Here is a 16,090-nt window from a genome sequence, read left to right on the forward strand (position 1 = left end):
TAGGTACGTACCATTTGTAAAAAAAGATAATTACACTAAATTTAAGTTCACAAACCTTTCAAAATTCAGCCTCATTAACAATGCAATGCTGAAAATAAACATATTGAACATAAAACTTAATGACTCAAGACTCAATACTCAATGAGAAAACCAATGACCATAAATCATAAAACCAAATAACAACTACAAACATCATGTCCATGTCATCAGCCAGAAGTCGGCATATACCATACAAACTGAATCAAGATCCAAAACAAAGTATTGTGAAATACTACAATGCCATGATAACAATGAAAGTCTGTTGCAGCCTGTCCTCCAAAGCATGCAGTCACCAGTGTGCACTAAGACGTGCAGCCTCAAAAGTCTGTGTCAGATGCGGAAGATGAATCGTCGGTATAGTGAGCAAGCCCCCATCATCAAGGACATTGCCCTCCTCATCAAACTCAGGGTCAGGCTTAGCATATGTCAACTCTGGTACAAGCACCTTTGCACCACAAGCCTCCTCAGGCATATCAACAATCTCTCCATGGATGAGCCGGACAGCTTCATTTCCTCGCCTGCGATTGGAGCGAATAGGAAGCTTCCCCCCGCGAATACTTTCTCGTCTCACAGTGTCTGGATCTCCTCCCACCGTGCATAGAGGAAGGCTAAGAGCTCGTGCATGTGATCTAGTCACACGACGATCCACGCTCTCGAGCTCTCTATGCAGTTCTTTGAGAATCTGCTCTTGCTTGTCTCTGATCTGTCGGTCCACCTCCTCTGGTCTAGGATCATCTACCATTTTCAGCTCTGTCGCATCAACCTGTTGAAGAGTAAAATAAAGTTAAAATGACTTATTTATGGCATATGCTTGCAGGTTGAGTTTAAAGTGGCCAACATCGAGATAATTTACCTGTTTGGGTTGCCCCAAAGAATGGTAACTCCGCACGAGCCTCATGTTGGCTCTGCAATACACCAACTTTTCCAACTAAGAAGTGCTAAGGCGATTTCGAATCTTCGTGTGTATGAGAGAGTAAGCACTCCAATTGCGCTCACATGCTCCAGTCGAGCAATCCTGCTCAGTGCTCAAGCAAGAGCACAATCATCAATGCACACAAAATTAGGAGAGTGACAAGTGTCAAGGAATATAAAGATGAAGTTAGAAGTAGTATATACAATGGAATCATTGATGGTAGTTTCCTAACCTGAGAAAGGATACGAAGAGCAACGCGTGAGAGGTTGGGAAGACCAACTCTCCCATACGAAGTGCCACCACGTCAAAGGATACTTTGTGGCTTCCTTCCTCAAAGAAACTGCTCTTGTGAAAGAAGCGCCAATGCCATTCATGTAGTTGGTGAATTCCTTGTCTATCCCAAGCTGATCATCCTCTGAAAACATGAGCCCAACATACTCTGATTGTTTAGCTCTGGCGATCTGTAGAGAGGATGAAGCATGGCAGCCACCGCATGCATGGGACGGCTCATGAAAGTCCAGCGGCTCTCAACACATCCCAATAAATCTGATCGGCTGAAATATCAAAACAACTTGTCAATACAAGTTAGAACTTAGACTTGATGGTTAAAACAGACAACCATTAGAACATGAGGAACCCCTTACCGATCAATAGTCAACAGAGAGCATTTGGAAACGTGGTCTTTCATCTGCATAAACAGATGATAGACTAGTCCCAAGGTCGATCCCTCCATATCCGTCAATCGAAGGAGGACGTAGACTGGCTTGAGTGCCACTAAAAGAGCGTGCACTTCCTGCCAAAATCTCTCATCAAGGATCCGTCTTTGCAAGTATTTTGTAGATTCATCTTGCGATCTTGACATGCCTCGCCATTTTGGATCCACCACTGTCTGGTGTAGCGGATCTCTAAGTTTGTAGAGCCTCTGTAAAACCAAGTAAATGTAGGCAAACCTGGTTTTTGAAGGCCGAACCATATCCAAAGTGCTATGGCTGCGGAAGATAGCAAGAGCCTGATGTTTCTTGCGAAAGAATGTGGTGACCTTGACTACATCTGCAACTATGGGCTGCACCCATGAAAGTTTGCCAATATCCTCCATGAGCAAATCCAAACAATGTGCAGCAGATGGAGTCCACACTATGCCAGGAAACTGTTGCTCGACCATAAATCCCATTGCCTTGCAATTAGCTGCATTATCTGTCACCACCTGCATAACATTCTCCTTGCCAACCTCCTCTATGGCTGTTTTGATGTGACTAAATATAAACTCAGCCGTGATCTTTTCCCCTGCTTTTCAAGCATCCACAGCACGCAAGAAATAGGTGCCCAAAGCAGAAGACACAAGGATTGATTATGTGTCGTCTGCTAATGTCTGCCCAACCATCTGAGATAATGGTGCATCCTAACTCCTTCCATTCAGCTTTCACAGGCGTAAGTGCCTTGTCAATTAAGGCCTTCTGTTCATCTAACATAGTGGTGTGCATCTTGGTGTAATCAAGACGTGTCCATGTCTCAGTAGGCCCCACCTGTGCAATGGATTTTTACCATTCTTTTCCACTGATATGTGCGCAAAACATTCAAAGATATATTGCACTCAATAAGAGTGCGACATATCTCCATCTCTACCACCCTCTGACGCTCTTTGACCCAAGCTTGAGAAGAGATGCGACTAGGCAAAGTGGTCTGCGTTGGTGTTTCAGATGTACCTTTTTCACGTGGCAAGGAATCCTCATCTTCACCGCCAACACGTGCTCTCTTCCTGGAAGTAGGGGGTTGCATGGAGGCCGAACCTCCTCCAACCTCTGTCTCCGCACCTAAAGACTCCAGCTCTCCAACAAAAGCATCATGTAAAGCATCCTGTGTGCTGGGAGCACCTCTCAAATCAGGAGCACCAACAGGAAAATACTCTTCAATAAGCTGCTCCCTCAAAGGTGGTGGTATTTTCTCACATGCACCAATTTGATCAGTGCACACGATGCTTGTCAAGTGCTTTTTGACTGGCGTATGGTGTACTGGTCCGCACAATACTTGCATTGCCATAAGCGTGTGCCGGAACCTTGCTGAGAAGTGGTCGTGATGATGCTCAACACATTGGTGTGGAGCGATCAGTTGGGGTTGGTTTTACGGGGCATAATGAATCCTGCACATTGCAAATGCAAAAGAGTGCACACATGAGGAGTACGGAGTGCGAGAAGAGTACGGAGTGCATGGTGGCAGAAGCAGTACCTTTTCACGCGCGTAGCTCGGCTCTGCAGGTCTCTATGCACTGCTCTACAGACTTCTCTGTAACAGAACAGAGACTCTTTTGGTTTCGTGGTCGATTAAAAAAGCCTGAGGCTTTCTCCCCTTCACACTATTAAGCCCATCTGAAAGCGCCCCCTAGCGCAACTCGTCCGAGGAGAAAACGCCCTTTTTTTTTTTAAATGTTGCATTGTACCGTACGTATCGTACCGTACGGCTGTACTGTACGGAATGGCACCGTACGTACGTACGGATTCCACCTTGGTTTTCAGCTCGTCGTCGTCGCATCATCGTCATTGCCGTCGTCACCGACATAGAGTCAGAATTCAGCAGATAAAGATTTGCAGATTTCAGCCCTTAGCGTTTTCAGATTTCAGCCTGTCTTGTCGTCGTCCCCATCGTCGTCGACATCGTCGGCAAGTCCAAAGCATTGTAGAGATTTGTGCAATCAATAGTAGACCTCTCTCGCCATAGAGAGTGGGGCCTTCGGAGGAGGGTTTGACAACATTCTGGTGTCGTATTCTCTTCTCTCTCTATCTCTCAGTCTCAGCACCTTCATTCACAGTGTTCACCACTTTGTTTGTGTCCATTGCACTCTCTCACTAAAGGAACGGAAGGCTCTCCCTTCCGTAAGTAAAAGGAATCCCTGAGCACAGTTCGAAGCACTCATCTTGAACAAAGTTCAACGTTCACTTCCGCTGCAACTTACATTGGTATCCGAGCTTTGGCAACGTTCTGTATCACTCAAGGAAAGAACCACAAGAATTTTCTTTTTGCTTGTTGTGGTCGCACGTAACCCAAGTCCTCTTGGGCGTGTCGATTCCTAATCGTGTTTTTGAAAAGTGACAAGAAACCCAAGAAAGAAGGGCTTGTCTAGCCTCCCCTTGTTTCTCTTTTCACTCATTGAGAGCGGACTGTGCACTTAGCGGCTGGCCAATCGACGTGAGGTGGGAAAAAGCAACCTTGGTGTGAGTGCAAGGCCGCCAAGGGGTGCGCCCGCGAGAAAGAGAAGAGCTCGGGTAAGAGAAGATCCTTCTCTTAACACAGATTGCAAGCTAAAGAAGAACCACAAGAACCTCAAAAACCTCAAGACTCCAGAACCTCAAGACTCAAGAACCCAAGAACCCAAGACCCACAAGAACCCAAGTTCCTCGTGAACTTAAGAACCCAAGACTTCAGTGTATGGTCATCACCCGAAGTGAAATGGATACTTTGCATGAAGGTGATGAGCATGAAAGTGGCGAAGAAGAATTTTCCCCATTAGGAGGTTTTTCTGACCCTCCCCCTTCCCCATCTACGCCAAGGATTGCACCAAATTCTATGGAGGCTCTCCTCAAGACGATGATGGATATGATGTCACAACAAGAAGCGAATCGCGTTGCCTTGGAACGCGAAGCGCGTTTGGAGGCCGAGGAACGGAAAGAAAGAAAAGCAGCAAGAAAGGCAGCTATTGAGCGTGAGCGTGAGCAAGTGTGCTTGGCGGCCGAAGACAGACGATCGGCCTTGGAGGCAGAGCGTGAGGTGTAGAGAGACCTACGAATGCAAGAGTTGGTCCGACAGGTTCTCACCTCGAAATCCGAGCCGGCCAAAGATGTTGGTAGTTCATCAAGTGGCGCAAGCCGAGATTCGGACTCCAACAACCTCGTCACAGAGAAGATCACGTTCAGTAAGTATGATGGTAAGATGGAATTATTCATTCTTACTTGCATCAATTTAATGCTTATTTTGCGACAACTAAGAAGACAAGAAATAGCAAGGTTTTGACGGCAGCTATGTACCTTGCCGGTGATGCCATTAATTGGTACCACGCATGTCAAGAGGCACAGTTGACCGCGCACCTAGAGGAAGCCGAGGAAGGCACGCCTCTTTCCTTCAATTGGGCCGACTTCCAAGACAAGCTCAAGGCGTGGTTTATGCTATCATAGTACCTAGCACGCTTGAAAGATGATTGGCGCGGTCTCAAGCAAAATGGTATGTCCGTTATGTCTTTCTCTAATCGTGTTTTGCAGCTCGGTACCCAATTACGCAAATCGGATTATGAGCGCAAGGAGGCATTCCTTTATGGATTGGACGAGTATATCAAGTATGATGTCAAAGTACTCGATCCAATCGATCTCAAAAAGGCGGTAGCGATTGCTCTTGCACAAGAGATGAAGCACAACAAGGGAAAGCCTAAACGAAAACAAGATTTCTCCAAGTACCACTCAGACTTCTTAGAACCCTCAGAACGGTATCTCTTCTACCCAATCTTCCTCTAGTCTCTCAGAAAAGCACACTCGAAATGAACCTAAGGGTAAAGCAACCACAATTGCTTAACCTAAGCTTACTCCATATAAAAAGGCAGAAGAAGGAATTAAAGGAGGATACATCACGTCAGAAGAGCAAAGCATTTATTCTAAGGAAGGTCGTTGTTATCATTGTCACATCAAGGGTCACATAAAAAGAACATGTCCTAAGCTTGACTCTAATGAATCTAAAGAACCCACAGAACCCACTTCCTCTATCAATGCAATAAATGAGAACACGAGTGTGACCCAGTTTCTCATGATCCTCCCATTGATGAGTCTCTCAATAAGTGTTATGGTCATGTGTAGGGTCAGTGGTTTTGTCTTATTGTTTGACCCAGGTAGTATGCATGATGTGATTAGTGACTCTCTTGTCGAAAGAGCCCGCTTGGAGGTTAGCACGACATCTCCTTTCGAGGTGTCGGGCTTCGCTCCCGGTATGAACTCTCTCATCATGCAAGAGTGCTTTGATGTTTTGTTCAGTGTTCAACAAGCGTCCTTCCGCAGAAAATTTGTAGTCTCTCCTCTCTCAAGATGTGATGTCACCAGCGTGTGACTACTATCTATTCTTTTTGTTGATTTCTTTCTTATTATCTATTTACTTTCACTTTTTGGAAACACCCCTCGAGAAATCTAACTGCTCTGCATTGCATAGCTAGTGTGGAACTGTCCAGAGGGAGTCCAGGCCTGATGGCAAGAGAGCACTAAGGTTGGACAAGGACTATGGTTAGCAAAGTGGGGTCATTGACTAGCCAAAGTGGAATCCTTTGCTACAGAGGCTACATTTTAGTTCTGGATGTGGCCGCAGTGTACAAAGAGGGTCGGATGACCTAGAAAGATACAATGGCAGCATCTCCTAAAATTTAGGGAACTGCTATTTTGGGACCTGAAAATGTGTTGACGTCATTACCTCCGGAATGACAAAGGGAACATTTTCTCACTCTGCCGTGAAGTCAACTGGGCAGCCGGCTGGGAGATTTTTAGGCGGCAAACCCGAAACGGGAAAATGCTTATAAATGTGCCAAGTGGCACAATTCTGTGCACTTTCCTCATGCAAAAAATTGGGCGCTGATTTTTAAGCTGGGAGAGGCTCATTTTCAGTTTTTGTCACAGGTTAAGAGCTATGGAGTGCTTGCTTTCCCTCCTATGTACAGTGCGGTGCTAGGAGTGATGCCTCGCACGCTACGCACTGCCCTCTCTCTCCCCTTTGGCAGTATGTTATGCCCCACTAGTGGGCTCTTCATTTGACCAATGTACAGTTGTGTGGGTTCATGCGCGATTGCCGAGGCAAGAGCCTCTTGCACAGGTACTGGATTAGCTAGCGGCTAATCCCCCCGCAGGTACAGGTGAATTCGGAGAGGTTTCACGCCAGAAATCTCGTCCGATTCAAAGGGCAAGTAGCCCTACAGGTGCGGGAGCTCGAGGACTTGCTACGGATGCGACCGACACGCGAAACGGAGCCCGAAACAGTAAATTACAGCCTGCTGTGTATTTTTGCAGGTTTAGGGTTTTGGCCCTAAACGGACCCTAATACCCCCAGGAGGTTCGGGACGCAAGGGGACCGCTGTACAGGTGATCTGGCGCATTTTCAGGGCTGAAAACAGAGAATTCAGCGTGCTGCAGATTCTCGCCAGGTTTTGCAAAGTGCCCGTATGCGTCGGGAAAGTCAGTCAATGCGTGGGAATACTGACTGTGAAGTGTCCTAGTACAGTTATGTTGCCGAAATCGGGCTGGAACAGTGGAAATTCAGCCGAGTTTGTGCGGGGCAGCTTGTAGGAATTCACAACGTTTATTCCCTCTTTTGAAGAATAAAGAAATACCGAAAGGGGCGCCTAAGTTAGGGGCCAATCTGGTGTCGGTCTACTCATATAGGTGCAATCTAGTAGCCTGTATCCCTTTCCCCCGTGTTGTGTCTTGAAAGTACAGGTAAAATAGACGACTAATAATGGGTGAAAGCTAAATCAAGGTTTGAAGTAAAGTCTACCGCCCTTTTTGGATTGAACAGGCCGGTTACATGGTTCCATCGACGGGATTAAATCACTTTTTCCCATAGAAGCGAGCCTTGGTCAGTTTTGGGCTTGAAGACACAGGGGATCATAGACCAGACACAGGAAATTGCAATTATGGCTGACAGACCAGATGATGTGACTGAAGAGGTTTCCTCTTCACAGGGTCAACAGACACATGAAGTGGGTGAGTCCTCAAGACCACCACAGACAGATGACGATATATTCAGGACCCAGTTGGCTACTGCTGTGGCTATGTTCACACAAGTAATGCAGAACCCGAGGTTTTTAGCCTTTTCTCTTCTCGTCTCAGCAAGTTGGGTCACTGGATCATATTCAAAAGCTTGTTAAGGCTCGAGCACAGGTGATTCATACCGCACAGTCAATGGAAACACCTGTACACTTGACGGAGAACATGCAGTCTCCACAACTTGTGCCTAAGGTGCAAGAACAGGTGGCTGAGATGCCAGTCTTTCAAGCTGTACCAGTTCAGCCCGCCACCTTTCAGCAACCTATAGCTGGTTCTAATGGGCAGGGAAGCAACCTACAGGCTATGCAACAGGTCTTTCCACCACCTTCAGTACACCCTGGCTATTTTGGAGGTGGATCGGTATTCCAGAGCATGGCTGGTCATGCGCCTGGAAATCAGTTTTACACGCCAGGAACAGTGTTCGGGGGTGCTCAAACGATGATGCCTAACCCCATGTACGGTGTCACGGGCATGCTACCAGGGTTTCAGAGCACTCAGGGCCAATTTGGGATGCCACAGGCAAATTTTGGTATGGCTGGAATTACAAATCAGCAGCCAAATATGGCATTTCCAGGTCAACTTAATTGCGGCCAGGGAACACAAATGAACCCTAACAGTGTTCCCATGTTTCAGTCACTTCCATATGACAATTTGACGCCGCTGGAGAGGCAAACTCCGTACAAAGAAGGTGGCAAAGGTGTCTTTCACGACCTTTACAGGGTTTGATGACAGGAAGAAGGCTCTCTCATTCTCCAGCAGTTTGACAAGGCCTATGCAGGGGGAAACTTTATAGAGGCTTCAAAGGTCCGCAAGGCAGCCACTTTCTTGACAGGGAATGCAGGACAATGGTGGACAACTTTATTGCTTCAAGGGCAAGCTCCGTCCACATGGATTTATTTCAAGCAGATTTTTGCAGCAGCATGGTTATCTGATGACTTTGAAGTAGATGTCATGACAGAATGGCACCAGCTTAATGCTGCCACTTGTAGAAATCTGGATGATTACAATCGGAGGTTTTGGAAAGCTCTACTTCCAGTAACTTCCTATAGGTTTGTGCCATTGACAGAACAGATTGAAAAATACTGTTGTGGCCTACCTAAAGGATTGAGAAAGTACTGTACGAAGACAAAAGTCACTACTTTGACGCAGCTCATCGAGGTAGCAAACACTGGCAATGGTTTGCTCAAGGGAGAAGATTGTGAATTTAACACTGGCGTCAAGGCAAGAAAAATTCAGCCAAGAAGCACGTTCCCAATGAGGCTCCTAAAGGGACTCAGGAGTCAGCCAACGCAGGGAAAGATAAAGCTACGACTGAATCAGAAAAAGGACCAGCAAAGAAATGGAAAAGACGTTTTCCTCGCAAGTCAGAAGAGCAAAAGAAGGTCCTGAGGACAGAGAACACACATGCTTTATATGTGAGCAGCCCGGCCACATTGCTTACAATTGTCCTACAAAGAAAAGGCCAGCTGATTCTGATGACAAGGAAGACAAGAAAGGAAAGAAGCCCATGGCTGGTCTAGTGCCATATATGGTGGGCGACAAGCCAAATTCAGATGCAAGTGAGGTTTGCAGAGCATGGGGAAAGGTCAGGGATCAAACAGTGCTTATCTTCTTTGATCCAGGTGCCAAAGCCAACTTCATTTCCCCAGAATTGGCTTCAACGTTGGGAATCAGACCTGAAGAGATGGGGTATACAACAGAGGCAGGTTTGGCATGTCCTGGCCATACAGAGGCTGTGACACCCATCATCGGAAAGGTGCGCCTACATATCCAGTCCTATGTAGATGCTGAAGAATTTTACATCATGCCACTGGACGGATGTGATGTGTTGCTAGGTATTCCTTGGTTGTTTCGTGTACAGGGAATCATGGATGCCTACAACAAAAAGATCACTGTACAGAGCAGGGGAAAGACTCACATTCTGGATGTAAAGCTTAAAGGGGAGTCTATTCCCACTGTATCAGCTTGTGCTATTACTTCTGTAATGAAAAAGCATCTTTCTGCGTACTTGGTTTTTGCACGTGAAGTGTCAGATTGTGATGAATCAAATTTATCTGTGCTAGATAAAGAAAGGTCAATGTTTTTACAACAGTATAGTGACTGTTTTTCTTATTCATTTTCTTATTCATTACCGTTCCAATTACCGCCAGAGAGACCCGAGGACCATGCGATCGATTTGGTGCCAGGTAGTAGCCCACCAAATAAGCCTCCGTACAGGGTTAGTGCGGCTCAACAGAAAGAGATAATGGGCCAAGTACAAGAGTTGTTAGAAAAGGGTCTGATTCAGCCCAATTCATCTCCATTCTGTTCTCCAGTGTTGTTGGTGCAGAAAAAGGATGGCTCATGGCGTATGTGCATCGACTACCGTGCACTGAACAAGAATACTATCAAGAATAGGTTCCCTATACCTAGAATTGATGATATTATGGACAAATTAGAAGGAGCAGCTATGTTTAGCAGGATAGATCTAAAGAGTGGGTACCATCAGATCCGCATTAGATCAGAGGATGTGCACAAGACTGCTTTTAGAACGACGTTTGGCCTTTACGAATTTTTAGTGATGCCCTTTGGTCTCACAAATGCTCCTGCTACGTTCAATAGGATGATGGATAGAATTTCCCGTCCACACCAGCAGTTTGTTGGTACATTCTTTGATGACATGATAGTCTACTCAAAGAATGAAGAGGAGCATAGGCATCACTTGGCCATTGTGTTCAAAGAGCTACGCAGTCATAGGTTGCTCATCAATGCAAAGAAAAGTGAATTTTTTCTGGAAGAGATTCGCTTTCTGGGACACATTGTCTCAAAGGATGGTGTCAGAATGGATCCTGCAAAAGTTGAAGCGATCAAGTCATGGCCAAATTTGAAGACGGTGCACGATGTCCGAAGCTTCTTGGGACTATACTCCTATTACAGAAGGTTTATCTGAAATTTCGCTGAGATTGCTTCACCTTTACATGCTCTTCAAAAGAAGGTTGTCACCTTTAGATGGACACAAAAAGAGATTTCAGCTTTTAATCTCTTAAAGGAAAAGATGACTTCAGATCCAGTCATTGTGTTGCCAGATCTTAGGAAGTCATTTGTGGTCCAGTGCGACGCCTGTGGTAGTAGCATTGGTGCTGTGCTAATGCAAGATGGCAGGGTAGTAGCTTATGAGAGCAGAATTTTGCAAGGGCCAGAGATGACCATGCAGGTCTATGAGAAAGAGTTACTGGCTGTGATTCATGCGCTCTTAAGTTGGAAACACTACGTGCTAGGTGCAGATTTCGTTGTCCAAACGGACCATCAGACCTTGCGGTACTTCTTGACACAGACAAAGTTATCTGAGAAGCATATGCGATGGGCAAATATCTTGTCAATGTTCCATTTTCAGATTGTGCATGTGGAAGGCAAGAAGAACGTTGTGGCTGATGCCTTGTCAAGGAAGCCACAAATTTCAGCTGTGTCAATTCCTTATCATCATGAACTTGATGATATGAGAGAACAGTATGCAAATGATGAAGATTTTGCAAGGGTCTTTGAGCAGCTAATGGATGGACAACGTCATGAACACTATCTTCTCAAAGATGGGTTCATGATGATGCATGGCAGATTGTGTGTCACAAAGCCATTGCGACGCAAAGTGATGGAAGAGAGTCATGTCCCACCGTATGCAGGGCATCGTGGTATCGATGCTACAGTTAAAGCGGTTGAGACATTCTTCTATTGGCCTACATTGAGAAGGGATGTGGATGCCTTTGTGCGAGAATGCCTAATATGCCAAAAGGTCAAGTTTGACAGGCAAAAGGCACCAGGGTTATTGCAACCACTACCTATTCCAGATAAACCATGGGAAAGTATTGCTATGGATTTTATCTTTGATCTTCCGAGAACGCAGACAGGAAACGATGGTATTTGGACCATTATTTGCAGATTCAGCAAACAAGCTCATTTTATTCCTGTCAGGAAGAAGATAAAGCCAGATCAGATGGCACGCTTGTTTATGAGCAATATTTTCAAGTATCATGGCATGCCACAGTCGATTGTTAGCGACCGTGATCCACGCATGACAAGTTTGTTCTGGAGAGGCTTATTTGAGAATATGGGCACCACGCTCAAATTCTCTTCGTCATTTCATCCTCAAACAGATGGGCAGTCGGAAGAGGCAAATTCTACTGTCCTAGATTTGCTGAAGTGCTATGTGTTAGAGCATAAAGGAAAGTGGGAGCAGTATTTGCCATTGGTGGAGTATGCATACAATAATACAATGCATTCATCAACTGGCAAGGCACCTTTTGAGATTGTTGAAGGTGGCAAGAAAGTTCCTCCCATACTGCATACAAAAGACAAGATATTTGAAGCAGATAAGTATGTTCAGGACATGGATGAAATGTACAAGAAGGTCAAAGTGGCCTTAGAAAAGACTCAGGCAAAGCAAAAGAAAGCAGCTGATCGTCACCGTCGTGAAGTGGTATATTCACTTGGTGATTGGGTGCTTTTACGCTTTGAAAAGGCAAGGTTAAAGAAGATGAAGGGCAAGGAAAGATAGTTTCCAAAGCTCAGCATGCGTTACTATGGGCCTTTTCAAGTATGCGACATAATCAGTGATGTTGCATATAGGCTGAAATTGCCTGACAGTTGGAAGATTCACAATGCGTTTCATGTGAGTCTTCTCAGACCCTATGTGGGTGATGTGCCAGAAGATATGCCAGCTGAAGATCAGCCGGAAGTCGAGGAACTTGACGAGATCTTTGTCCTTGAACAGATTTTGGCACACAAAGAAAGGAAAGTGAAAGGCAAGGTTGCTAGGCGTTACTTGGTAAAGTTCAGAAACTATCCACCAATGGATGCTAAGTGGATGGAAGAAGGTGAACTTGCAGAGTCACCAACTGTGTTATCACTTTACCTTGAAGCCTTCGGTTTGCAACCTACCTTGACCCCATGAGTTTCAGAGCTACATGGATTGTCAGTGTGACAATGGCTTCCGAAACAAATGATGTACATGGTATTTAAAGTGAGCTCAAATGAAATACCTGTTACATGAATGTTAGAGCTGTACAGATTGTCAGTTTGGCAATTGCTCTTATGGAATGTCCAAAAGTTTGGTTAGTGCTATAGAAGTGAGTATTTCTTGTCAGTTTGTCAAGGATACAGTAATTGCTTCTATTAAAGAGTACATGTGTAACTGCATTCTTAAACTGTCGGTTTGGGTATGCTTGAAAGTGTTACGGGATCCAACGTGTACTATAAGACAGTGGCAAAATGTGCAGCTACCATTTTGTCATTGGAAAGTTAGTGACTCAAAGCAATGACAGCAAGAGTGCGAAGCTACCACGTGTCATGGTGGGACAGGGTTCACACGTAGGCAATACATGAGTCGACGAGGTGTTATTAAATACACGAGGGTTGACAATGAGCATGTATGTGTCGTATATGTGTCGACAGGTGTTGAATACATCAGTGTTGACAGTAAGCATGTACGACATAGATGCAAACGAGGACGTTTGAGATTTCAAGAGGGGGGTATGTCACGAGCGTGTGACTACTATCTATCCTTTTTGTTGATTTCTTTCTTATTATCTATTTACTTTCACTTTTTGGAAACACCCCTCGGGAAATCTAACTGCCCTGCATTGCATAGCTAGTGTGGAAGTGTCCAGAGGGAGTCCAGGCGTGAGGGCAAGAGAGCACTAAGGTTGGACAAGGACTATGGTTAGCAAAGTGGGGTCATTGACTAGCCAAAGTGGAATCCTTTGCTACAGAGGCTACATTTCAGTTCTGGATGTGGCCGCAGTGTACAAAGAGGGTCGAATGACCTAGAAAGATACAATGGCAGCATCTCCTAAAATTTAGGGAACTGCTATTTTGGGACCTGAAAATGTGTTGACGTCATTACCTCCGGAATGACAAAGGGAACATTTTCTTACTCTGCCGTGAAGTCAACTGGGCAGCGGTTGGGAGATTTTTAGGCGGCAACCCCGAAACGGGAAAATGCTTATAAATGTGCCAAGTGGCACAATTCTGTGCACTTTCCTCGTACAGAAAATTGGGCGCTGATTTTTAAGCTGGGAGAGGCTCATTTTCAGTTTTTGTCACAGGTTAAGAGCTATGGAGTGCTTGCTTTCCCTCCTATGTACAGTGCGGTGCCAGGAGTGATGCCCTGCACGCTACGCACTGCCCTCTCTCTCCCCTTTGGCAGTATGTTATGCCCCACTAGTGGGCTCTTCATTTGACCAATGTACAGTTGTGTGGGTTCATGCGCGATTGCCGAGGCAAGAGCCTCTTGCACAGGTACTGGATTAGCTAGCGGCTAATCCCCCCGCAGGTACAGGTGAATTCGGAGAGGTTTCACGCCAGAAATCTCGTCCGATTCAAAGGGCAAGTAGCCCTACAGGTGCGGGAGCTCGAGGACTTGCTACGGATGCGACCGGCACGCGAAACGGAGCCCGAAACAGTAAATTACAGCCTGCTGTGTATTTTTGCAGGTTTAGGGTTTTGGCCCTAAACGGACCCTAATACCCCCAGGAGGTTCGGGGACGCAAGGGGACCGCTGTACAGGTGATCTGGCGCATTTTCAGGGCTGAAAACAGAGAATTCAGCGTGCTGCAGATTCTCGCCAGGTTTTGCAAAGTGCCCGTATGCGTCGGGAAAGTCAGTCAATGCGTGGGAATATTGACTGTGAAGTGTCCTAGTATAGTTATGCTGCCGAAATCGGGCTGGAACAGTGGAAATTCAGCCGAGTTTGTGCGGGGCAGCTTGTAGGGATTCACAACGTTTATTCCCTCTTTTGAAGAATAAAGAAATACCGAAAGGGGCGCCTAAGTTAGGGGCCAATCTGGTGTCGGTCTACTCATATAGGTGCAATCTAGCAGCCTGTATCCCTTTCCCCCGTGTTGTGTCTTGAAAGTACAGGTAAAATACAATGGGTGAAAGCTAAATCAAGGTTTGAAGTAAAGTCTACCGCCCTTTTTGGATTGAACAGGCCGGTTACATGTGATATGCTTTTAGGCATTCGATGGTTTCGTGAGCATAACCCTCTCATTGATTGGGCAGCTAATACGTTCACTTTCAATGCTAAAAGTGACTCTCCCATTGTCATTCGTGGGGAGCAAGTTGTTCATTCTTCATCTCTCATTTCTAATGTGCAGGCGAAGAATGAAAAGAACCAGGAGAAGGAGATTCTCTCAGTCTTGTCTTCTCGAAAGCATGACGCACATGATTTGCATTATAATGATAAGCATGATCAAGATGTGATTATTGACAAGCATGATGATTTGCATGATCAAGATGTGATTATTCACGAGCATGATGATTTGCAAGATAATGATGTGATTGTTCACAGGGATGATGGTTTAGTTGATGCTTTTTCTAGCGAAGCTAACCTCGTTGCAGATACGATCAATCACGAAGAACCGATCTTGGCTCTCGAGTCGAGGTCCAAAGAACCTCCACAGGAAGTATTGTGTATGCGCATGATTAGTCTGTACACATTGTTCGAGTGAAACAGTGTAAAGGCATAGCCTAGTAGGGTATATGTGCTGGATATACTATGGGGCTATGCGATGAGAAGATACATACGAACACTAGATTGCTTCACTCAATTTAATGGTGTGATCAGGCAATGCTTTGCTAAACATACTATGGAACCATGTATTACGTTGTGAGAAACCAGCATCGGATTGATTTGGCAACACGACACACTTGAGCACTTTTTGCACTGGGCACCAACTGACCTATGCACATTGTCAGTTGATTGATGTATAAGACCCCTCTTTTGTGTTAGCGGATGAGTATCTGCCAAGTGCAACGGAAGGGTTTAAGGATTTAGCTCAAATCTAGTACTTCGCATAAATACTAGGTTACTTCACTTTGAGAGGGAAGCTGAACTGAACACAAGAGAGAGAGAGAGAGAGAGAGAGAGAGAGAGAGAGAGAGAGAGAGAGAGAGAGAGAGAGAGAGAGAGAGAGAGAGAGAGAGAGAGCACAATGCATGTTGGGTCCCAATCACCCTCTAGGGCCCCTTGCTCTGTTGCCAGAGTAAGTACTTGCTTTGATTACTTGTAGAAATGCTGTTGCAATGGTTAAATGCTGGTTTGGTGCAAAAACGTTGGGCTGAACTGATGCAAAAATGCTAGGTTGAATTGATGCAATCTGCAAACGCTAGGGTTGTGAGGTGCCGTGGGCGCTAGATCTGCTACTGCTGATAATACTTCTTGGAACTTGTAAGCAAGAGAAGGGCAATTGCTGGCCCTTGTAGGTGAGGGGCTGATCTACCAAGTTGCTGCAAGAAACACGGATCCTTTGTAAAACGTTGGGGATGGGTAAACTCCTATGCTGGCATGAGGTTTTAAGATCCTAAAAACTGGAGGCCAAGTGGCTCT

The 16,090-nt window shown here is 45.5% G+C and overlaps 1 protein-coding gene across 2 annotated transcripts in view; it reads left to right on the top strand.

Moving 5' to 3' along the window:
• Positions 1–16,090, top strand: part of LOC147464703 (protein CHAPERONE-LIKE PROTEIN OF POR1, chloroplastic-like) — a 38,647-nt gene that overhangs the window by 9,722 nt on the left and 12,835 nt on the right. The window lies entirely within an intron of this gene.

Source organism: Adiantum capillus-veneris, chromosome 1 (assembly GCF_014529385.1).
Source record: "Adiantum capillus-veneris isolate H3 chromosome 1, ASM1452938v2, whole genome shotgun sequence".
Taxonomy (NCBI): Eukaryota; Viridiplantae; Streptophyta; class Polypodiopsida; order Polypodiales; family Pteridaceae; genus Adiantum; species Adiantum capillus-veneris.